At 34.3% G+C, this 9,826-nt stretch overlaps 1 long non-coding RNA gene across 1 annotated transcript in view; it reads right to left on the reverse strand.

Annotated features, from left to right (window-relative positions):
- Positions 1-8,256, reverse strand: part of LOC137630579 (uncharacterized) — a 104,833-nt gene extending 96,577 nt beyond the window's left edge. The window contains exons 1-2 of the long non-coding RNA XR_011041736.1: positions 8,090-8,256; positions 7,540-7,580 (exon numbers count right to left, since the gene is read on the reverse strand). This is a non-coding gene — a long non-coding RNA (uncharacterized lncRNA). The remainder of the gene's footprint in view (positions 1-7,539; positions 7,581-8,089) is intronic.
- Positions 8,257-9,826: the final 1,570 nt, after the last annotated feature.

Raw genomic sequence — 9,826 nt, forward strand, 5'->3', positions numbered from 1 at the left:
AGATAATCGTATGATTTCAATCTGTGTCTATAAACGGCCCATTAACGCTAATTCCCTCCAGTTCAGTGATCTGCTTATACTCAGTATATTTCCGGCACGCGAGACATAATCAGATGTCTAATAGATATATTTCATAACAGGTCCTCCAGGGATGCTCTAAAGACTTACGATGGGAGGTAGGGGAGAGGAGAAATACCTGGGGTCGCTAACCCTCATTCGTTTCCCCTCTAAAATCCCTAGGGCTACGCTTGCTTCGATTCCTTTCCCCAGCGCCAGCAACCCTCTTCCCGAGGATCTCCGGCGCGTACTTTTTCATCACCTTCCTCGTACCACAAATGCTTTAACACATGAACACAAGATATATAGAGAATAAGGAACATAATACAGGCACTATATATTCTCTCTATATACTTAACATATCATAGATCATTTATGAAATCTAAATTCCTTCGTACGACTATGACCACGATTGTTCTTAATCCACCTCATTTTATTAAATCAGATACTCTCTCTCTCTCTCTCTCTCTCTCTCTCTCTCTCTCTCTCTCTCTCTCTCTCTCTCTCTCTCTCTCTCTCCAGCAGAGTTTGATAAGTCTTTTTAACTCTTACTTTTACCGCGACCATATACCGAAGCCGACGACAGCTACTTATATTTCCTTCCCGTACACACCTACACAAATATCATATATATATATATATATATATATATATATATATATATATATATATATATATATATATATATATATATATATATATATATATATATATATATATGTATGTATGTGTGTATGTATATATACATATATATAAATATTATATATATATATATATATATTATATATATATATATATATATATATATATATATATATATTTTCCGTGATTTCGCCTCTGTTAGCCCCCACCTAACAGCCCAGAATAAATAATGTCTCACCAGGAATCTTCATACATCAACTTCATTTGCAGCTTTTGAGGTATTCCTCATTCGCCCGGCCACCTCCACCCCTACCCCCTTCTCTCTCTCTCTCTCTCTCCTCTCTCTCTCTCTCTCTCTCTCTCTCTCTCTCTCTCTCTCTCTCTCTCTCTCATATTCGATTCCCTCTTTACCTCTGATTTCCTGATCTTTCTCTCAAGTCGTGGTTCTCTTGAGAAAACAGAGAAAAGAGAGAGAGAGAGAGAGAGAGAGAGAGAGAGAGAGAGAGAGAGAGAGAGAGAGAGAGAGAGAGAGAGAGAGAGAGAGAGAATATGTGGCCGAGGGGGGAAGAGGAAAAGGTTCAGACGCGATAAATCGATTAAGGCACTTGGTCTTAGTTATTATACACCGATTGAGAAGGAGGTAATTCCTTTTAGGACACAGCATTACGCGTTGCCGGAAGCTGAGTGGGACGCCCCTCACGGCTTATATTCTGTCGCTAACAAGCTTTTCTACAACCGAAGGAAGGAGAGAGAGAGAGAGAGAGAGAGAGAGAGAGAGAGAGAGGAGAGAGAGAGAGAGAGAGAGAGAGAGAGAATAAGACTGATGACAAAAAGAAAAGAAGAGACCAGAGGGGAATAACAAGGGGGGAATATATTTATAAGATAATGTTTTTTGGGGGGAGTTAAATAGGACAAATGAATCGTATCAATTTTGGATATCTGGTAAATTAAATGGGATGAATCTATGCGCTAACTGGGATAAATGAAAATGTGAAATAAGAGTCGACTAAAAACGTTATTCGGGAATTGATAAATTAAAGATGAATTAAACATTTAAAAGCAGGATAAATATAAACCCCGATAAGTGGGCAATTTACAGAATAATTTCAATACGGAAAATGGGAAGAATCAAAAACACAGATAGAATGAATGAACTATTCATAAGTAAGATGAATTGAACAAAATAGAAAATGGTGTGAAGAAAATCGTTAAATAAAAGATTACGAAATAACACAGATAGAATGATAATAACTTATCAAAACGAAGAGCAAGACATTTAAATCTGAACATAAAAACTAAAAGTTTTTGCAAGTTGTTTTCAACACAAATATTAATATTATTTACGAGAATTAAGATATACCGGTAACTGAATAAATAAATATTACGCAATATAAATACAAGCAAAAAAAATAAATATCTTCATTAAAATTACGGGTATAAATGAGGATTAGGAATATAAATATAAATAAATAAATATCACATATCAAACATTATATTTGAAATCTATTACATAAATCTTAATATAAAAATAATGATAACAATAATCAAGAATATCAATAAAATGGGTATCATAAAAATAAATAAATAAATAAATAGATTAACAACAATAATAATAATAATAATAATAATAATAATAATAATAATAACAATAAATCAGTCTAAGCAATAAACTTTTTGGATTCAATTAAAAATTGTTAAGCCTTAGAATTTATTATTTCAAAGAAAATAAGTCGAAAGCTTTTTGACATGAAAAAAGAGAAATACATCAAAAGAATGATAATCATTATACCGCAAACACAATTCTGTATCTGTTCAAGAAATACAAAGGGACTTACCTCATTCCGACAGAGAATACATTGGAGGAAATTTACATAGCATTATAAATACAAGTAAAATAAGTGAATAAAAGAGAAAAGTTTTAAAAATCAAGCAATTAATTTAATAGAATTTAAGACTGTTTATAAGAAATTATGCATAAACACAAGGTACATAACAATTTACGTGTGGGTGGATTATGTTTATTGTGACCAAGTTGTGGAATGATCTTCCTAATCGGCTAGTTGAATCAGTGGAACTTCAAAAGTTCAAACTTGCAGCAAATGTTTTTATGATGAACAGGCTGACATAAGTCTTTTTATAGTTTATATATAAAATATCTGTTCTAATGTTGTTATTGTTTTTAAAATACTTTATCTTAATTGTTCATTACTTCTTATATCGTTTATCTATTTCCATATTTCCTTTCCTCACTAGACTGTTTTTCCATGTTGGACCCCTTGGCCTTATAGCATCTTGCTTTTCCAACTAAGGTTGTGGCTAGCAATATAATAATAATAATAATAATAATAATAATAATAATAATAATAATAATAATAATAATAATAATAATAATGATAAAAATAATAATAATAACAATAATAATAATAATAATAATAATAATAATAATAATAATAATAATAAACTAACATAATAAACACACGTGTGTATGCATGTATGTATGTTTGTGCGTCTATATATATATATATATATATATATATATATATATATATATATATATATATATATATATATATTATACCGCTGGTTATGCAAGCTACTGTTGAAAACTTAATGCCTAATAAAAGATTGATTCCTCATAAAACAAATAAATAAATTATTCTGTGACGATTGTACAATAGAAAATAGTACTTAATGCTTTAGTAGTCTCTCCACTTTTGTGTCATTATAACAATAAATATGAAAAAAAAAATTCATAAAATAAATAATAATAATAATAATAATAATAATAATAATAATAATAATAATAATAATAATAATAATTATTATTATTATTATTAATTATTATTATGCCTGAAGGTGAGCTATAATACTAAAATATCAAAATATCTATAAAAGTGAAAGAAAGGTAATGTAGCCGCTCTACTCAGAAAGGTTATCCAAATTGAAAGCGTCAAAATACAATATCTCAAAAATAATGTATAAGAATTTCATTACAATCACCTCACAGCCGGAAAAACAAAACAAAATAATCGTGTTGGACATAAAAGTTAAATATATAAATGAATAAAATATCATTTGGGTATTTTTGTAATTCGTATCAGTAATACGAACGTTATATCTATTATTATAAGCAATCTACTTATATCAACCGCACAAAAATTAATTTCCGGCTTTTTATAATACGGACAGATCAAAGGCGTAAAGAGTAAAGTGGTGAAAAGCAAAAAATTTAAATTATTCTATTGAAGGAATTTCATCCATTACCATACGTGAAATAAAGTATATATACATATATATATATATATATATATATATATATATATATATATATATATATATATATATATATATATATATACATACATATATATATATATATATATATATATATATATATGTGTGTGTGTGTGTGTGTGTGTGTTGTTTATATATATATATATATATATATATATATATATATATATATATATATATACATTTATATATATACATATATATATATATATATATATATATATATATATATATATATATATATATATATAAATGAATTACGGATAAAAATCAAAATCTTTAATGTTTCATTCAGGTCTGGGCTAGATAAAAACACTAATATTTCCACCCCATTGGCCACTGGAATCCACTAGCGGCACTGACCAACAAAGTCTCCCAAGCACAGACCATTAACAGTTATTCCATCATTCATCTTAACAACGGTTAAGGATGGTTAGAAATAATTTTCATTAATAATTCTATTGTAACATTTGTTTCTATTACTTTAATTCTCTGCTTTTCTCTATATTAAAGGATGACATTTAATTTCCGAGAAATATATTTCCATAAGAATTGCAGCACATTTTAAAAATTGATAATAATAACAATTACAGTATGAGCATTCTTTGCTATGTAACAAAATCGGACTTACTGGCATGTCACACTCCCCTTTATGAAGGTCATATTCATTAATTTCACATGGGTATGTGCACGGCCTGTTAAACTCATTTCGAATGTGTATGCACGAGCTTTTTCAGTAGTTTCATGTGAATATGTGCACGGCCTGTTCAACTCGTTTCGTATATATGTATGCACGACCTTTATGAGTAGTTTTTCTCTAATTAGTGCACGTCTTTTTACGCTTGATTAGAATTTGTGTCACACGGATTATTGTACTGCGATTTACGCAGTCCATACGAAAGCGTGCACGGCCTTTTATACTTTTCCTCACGCGAATGAAAGCAAGGCCTTTTACTTGATACGCACGAATGATTACGCGGCCTTTTAAAACTTGTTTCACATTAGTGCACGGCATTTTAGTTGGTCAGGACGAATGCGTACACGACCTTTGAGATTTTCACACGAAATAGTGCACATTTTAATTGGTCAACACGAATACGGGCACGACCTTTGAGATTAATTTCACACGAATTAGTGCACGGCATTTTAGTTGGTCAAGACTAATGCGGGCACGGCCTTTGAGACCAATTTCACACGATTTAGTGCACGGCATTTAGGATGATCCCACACTTAAATGAGCAAATTTTGAATGAAAAACAAAATAATCGGCAAGCGATGAACTCTTACATATCAACAACAAAAATTAAAAAGATTTAATAGGAGGAGATAGCACTAAAACCATTTTTAATGCCGCGGCCGGCTCCCATCAGGATTCATGAATAATTTTGGCGATCATGATACCGCTTTTATTTCGGCTATTAACCCGTGGAAATCTCACGCCTACATCCCACCCCTCCCCTTTTGCGGGTTTACAGACATTTTTTTTTCTAAATCGATTGCATAATGGTGATTATTTAATGTTAATTTTTTTTATAACATCCGTTAAGTTTATATGATTATTAATAATAGTAGTAGCCAGTACTGTTCATGCTAAAATACTACTGCTGTCGATAAATATTAATAATAATAAAAGTAACAATTATACCCTTTTTATAAAGCTGATACCACTGCCCAGAAAATACCATTAGTAACAAAATTCCTACATAGAATTAATAACGTCAATAAAACGTGAATAACATCAATAATAAAAATGCCGTGGAATAGATCATAAAGCGTAAAAATAATTTTACTACTTGATAAACGCAATCCCTTCCCACCCGTAAAATGCCATTTATCGTCATTTGACCGCAATAACTACCTCAACCCCTCGCCATAGCCCCTTTCCCCTTCCCTCTATTTTTGAAGCCTCCAGGTATCAACCAGAGCGCATATATATCAAATTGGTTATCCCCGAGGGTATTTCAATTATGTCACAGGCAACCGATTACAATTCTTACCCGGCTTGTCCTCTTGGTTTTCACGTCCTTATTTGGGACGGACGATGAATTTTCAGCCTTATAGCCTGTCCGCCCAAGGCCGAAGCTGGTTGTTTGTTGTGAGTTGTGGGCGGCCTTGTACATCCTTGATGTCTCTCCCATGCCCCCAAGGCATAATTTTACCTTGATACAATTGCGGACGCTGGATTTAATTATCTGGCATTTTTTTTTTCGCGTAATTAGAACTAACACCGGATGGTATTATGATTACCCTCACCCCTATCCCCGTAATGCGCTTTAAACCTAGAGAACGTTAGGGAGAGGCGGAAATAAAAGGACAGAGGATATTAATACCACATCCAGAATTATAGTAACATCACCACCAAACAACAGCAACAACAACACAGATTTAATCAACAAGCATGCAAGATGACACAAAAACAAATTAATCAAAACTTTACATACGCGGAGTGCAATTACCAAGCTGACCTGTAACAACTTTATTTTTCAGGCAATATCAAAGCGTTTTTGAAGGATACGACACGGACATTCTCACACGCATTTACCCACATTCTGGAAGGTATTATCTCGGGAATTTACTGAAAAGGGTGACCCATTAAAATGTTTTCATTCACAGGGTTTAATTTACATAAGCAGATCAGAATGGTTTTTAATGCATGAAAAAGAACAGAAACACTTTAGAAAATGAACCTCTCAGAAAAGATGCAGCAAACTATACACGTGGACAGCACACGACAAGACATAAGCAAGACTTCTCACCATCAATTATGAACAAGAAAGGAATCAATCGAATGACACCGAATGCACTGAATTATTCAATTTCTAGCGGCAGTTGATGTTCATCCACCCCCGAAAAGCGAGAGGGACTTGTGTCATCATCATCATTCCATTGCGATGAAAGGACACCTCACATCCTACTTGCTCCTTCTCGTGATCCATCGTGTCCTTCTCCTCCTCAGGACCCACGAACACAGAAAATTCATTGTCACTAATTGAACTTCGCCAGAATATCAAGGTCGACACAAAATCCTCTTCCGAAATACGTCAAGTGGCAACCTCTAACTCTCTGGGTCCCAGATAATGTTAAAGATCTGCTGAAACACAATCATCTTGGATTACTCAGCCTTTTTGGTCTTTCCAAACTGCTTTCGTCCCCCTGGCATCATTCCGGCGGGTGTCTCTACTGTGGATCAACAAAGCAGGAGAAGCACATCCTTGAAAAAAATAGCAGAAGCGAAAGGAAGTGAAGGACTCAAGGCTTTTTGGCAGGTAGGTCCCAGAGAGCGATCAATGGAGAGAAAGAGAGAGAGAGAAAGAGAGAGAGAGGGAGAGGGAGAGTAAGAGAGGATGGGTCTTCACTCCCAATGCTTCCCCAAGAAGTCTCAAGCCTTAATTCTACATCTCTTAATCCTACCATATAATGCACCACGACAGACATACGCGCAGACAACGAATGCACATGTATACAATTTTTCATAGTCCAAAACAAGTGATCTGAAAGATTCTCGGCACATGCCAGGTTCTTAAATAATGAAAAGATTGGTCTTACCTGCTGTAGTTTGCCAGCTTAGTCCACCGATGAACATTTTGCTGCAAGAAAAACGCAAGATGACATGAGTGAAGTAAAAAAAATATATTAATATATGGTTGGTCGCGATAAAGGTGATATAGAATATTATTTTTCTTTTTCACGGTTCCGCTTTCATATAATGAGTCACACATATAGCAACCTGCTCCTCTAGGATGTGATAAATCCCAGGAAACTTTTTGAGCAAAACTGGGCGCTATACAGGATTACAAGAATTGATATATAAATATGCTATACACAACATGGAACTTTATCATATACTGTATAATTTTTTCATTTGAAATCAATGACATATCCTGATCCAAAAAATAAAACTGATTTTTTAATGCATATTTTTGGGCATTTTCTTGAAGGCTCTTATCCTTTCAATTGTGATACAAATTATTGACATTCTTAAAACATATTATCGCATGGAACTCTGGTCATGCCAGAATTCATCATCATAAAATCCACGAAAGAACAAAGATAGGCGATGATAATTCGCCTGGTAAATTGCAGCTCCGCGACGTACCCTGGGTCGTTGGGCACCTCACCGGGGGACCCCACGGGATTTTCCACGGTGGCAGCGGGATCCATGATCATAATTGCAAAGTAGTGGGTTTAGCTACGTTATAACTACGCCACTAAGTTAAAACTAACTAATAGAGGAGCGGTACTTCTCTACGCGATCACACACAATACCGTACTACCAACTGCCGAGCACCGAATCTTCTTACGGCCCACCGCCAGAGGGAGAGGGCGGAGTTTATTGCGGTTGCCAGTTGCTGACCTAAGTTCGGCATTCTTCCGAACACCGAAATTCTGAAGTCTTCAGATAAATAGAAAGGCCCAGAAATGTACTCCAAAGCTCAACTTCAGCCGGCCAAGAGCCAGAGATTGCCCAAGTGTCATTTGCATTGTGATCTTCAGAAGCTAATTTATACCAAAGTTGTCCAAATCTTTTGAGGGGGAGGGGCCAAGGCATGACTGACATGAGATCAGACCTTATGATTGGTCAAGTGGCAGGACCATTTTATGACGTCACAAATCACGATCACAGATACCAGTGCACTCTAGGGATGGATTACCGAACTAAACCCGGCTAATGACTCCCTGAGGATTCTGCGGTCATAATTCATAATTACTCATGAGTTAAAATGTTTTTATCCCTTTATTATTCCATAATTGATATTTCTAAAAAAATCAAATACCTGGCATTAAGGTATGTCTAAACCGCTAAAAGTACACGTTATAACTGGATATTATTGCATAATCCACCAGATTTCCCCTGCACGGTTATTCCTCTAATATATTCCCCGCAGGCAACGTTCGCGCCATCTCTTGGCCACAAAACAAACTAATGAGTTTTTTAGCGTAGGCCAGAAGGGCAAACAGTGCTAAAACCTTTTCATATTATTTTGTTATTATCTCTAGATATGGGACCAATACCTTTCCTATAATACACTCAATAGAACAGCATGGATAATCCCCACTCAAAACCACTGAGCGAAAAAATAGAAGTGGAACGGATTTAGGCTTTAGTAGAACTCGCTTTTTTAAAAAATCATTATCAGGCCGCCAGCGTTCAATGTGCAGTAGTATTTCACAGCAAGTCCACCCGGTAAACGGTGAAACCACTATAAATAAACGCGCTCATATATGACAAATATAGCCTACAATATACAGATACAGTAGATGTTCCTCTTTCGTGCGTGTTCCAGTTCATGCCGGTTGCAATATTTAAATGGTGCGTTCACACCAATCAGCTGATGTACCACACAGAAATCAGATCAAAGAGTGCCAGTGGTATTAAATCTTATGAGATCAGTGAGAATGAAATGTACATTTTTTTGCAGATAAAGGAGAGGGTCATTTATTGTCTATAAGTTTATTTATCTATTTATAAACCTACCATGCTCTAGGTTCAAGGGGAAACTACAGTAGATCCTGCCGTATTCCGATGCCTACCTAATCTGGCGTGCAGTGCAATTTTGAAACAACCGATAGGACTAGAAAGAGAAAAACTAGGATTCTAAATATGACTCATAGATAAAAAAACATAAATCACCAAATTATAAGATGAAACGGGAATAATATTAGGCACACAGTGCTAAATGTTGAACTTTAAGCAGAAGAAAAGACCATACTGAAATGTACAAAATACGAACGAAAAGAATAATTGGATCTAGTGACGATAGAATAATTATACCATGATGATTAGAATACGATAAGACAATACAGAACTTATAATACACAAAAAGTTACAAAA

This window comes from Palaemon carinicauda, chromosome 38 (genome assembly GCF_036898095.1).
Source record: "Palaemon carinicauda isolate YSFRI2023 chromosome 38, ASM3689809v2, whole genome shotgun sequence".
In the NCBI taxonomy this organism is placed as follows: Eukaryota; Metazoa; Arthropoda; class Malacostraca; order Decapoda; family Palaemonidae; genus Palaemon; species Palaemon carinicauda.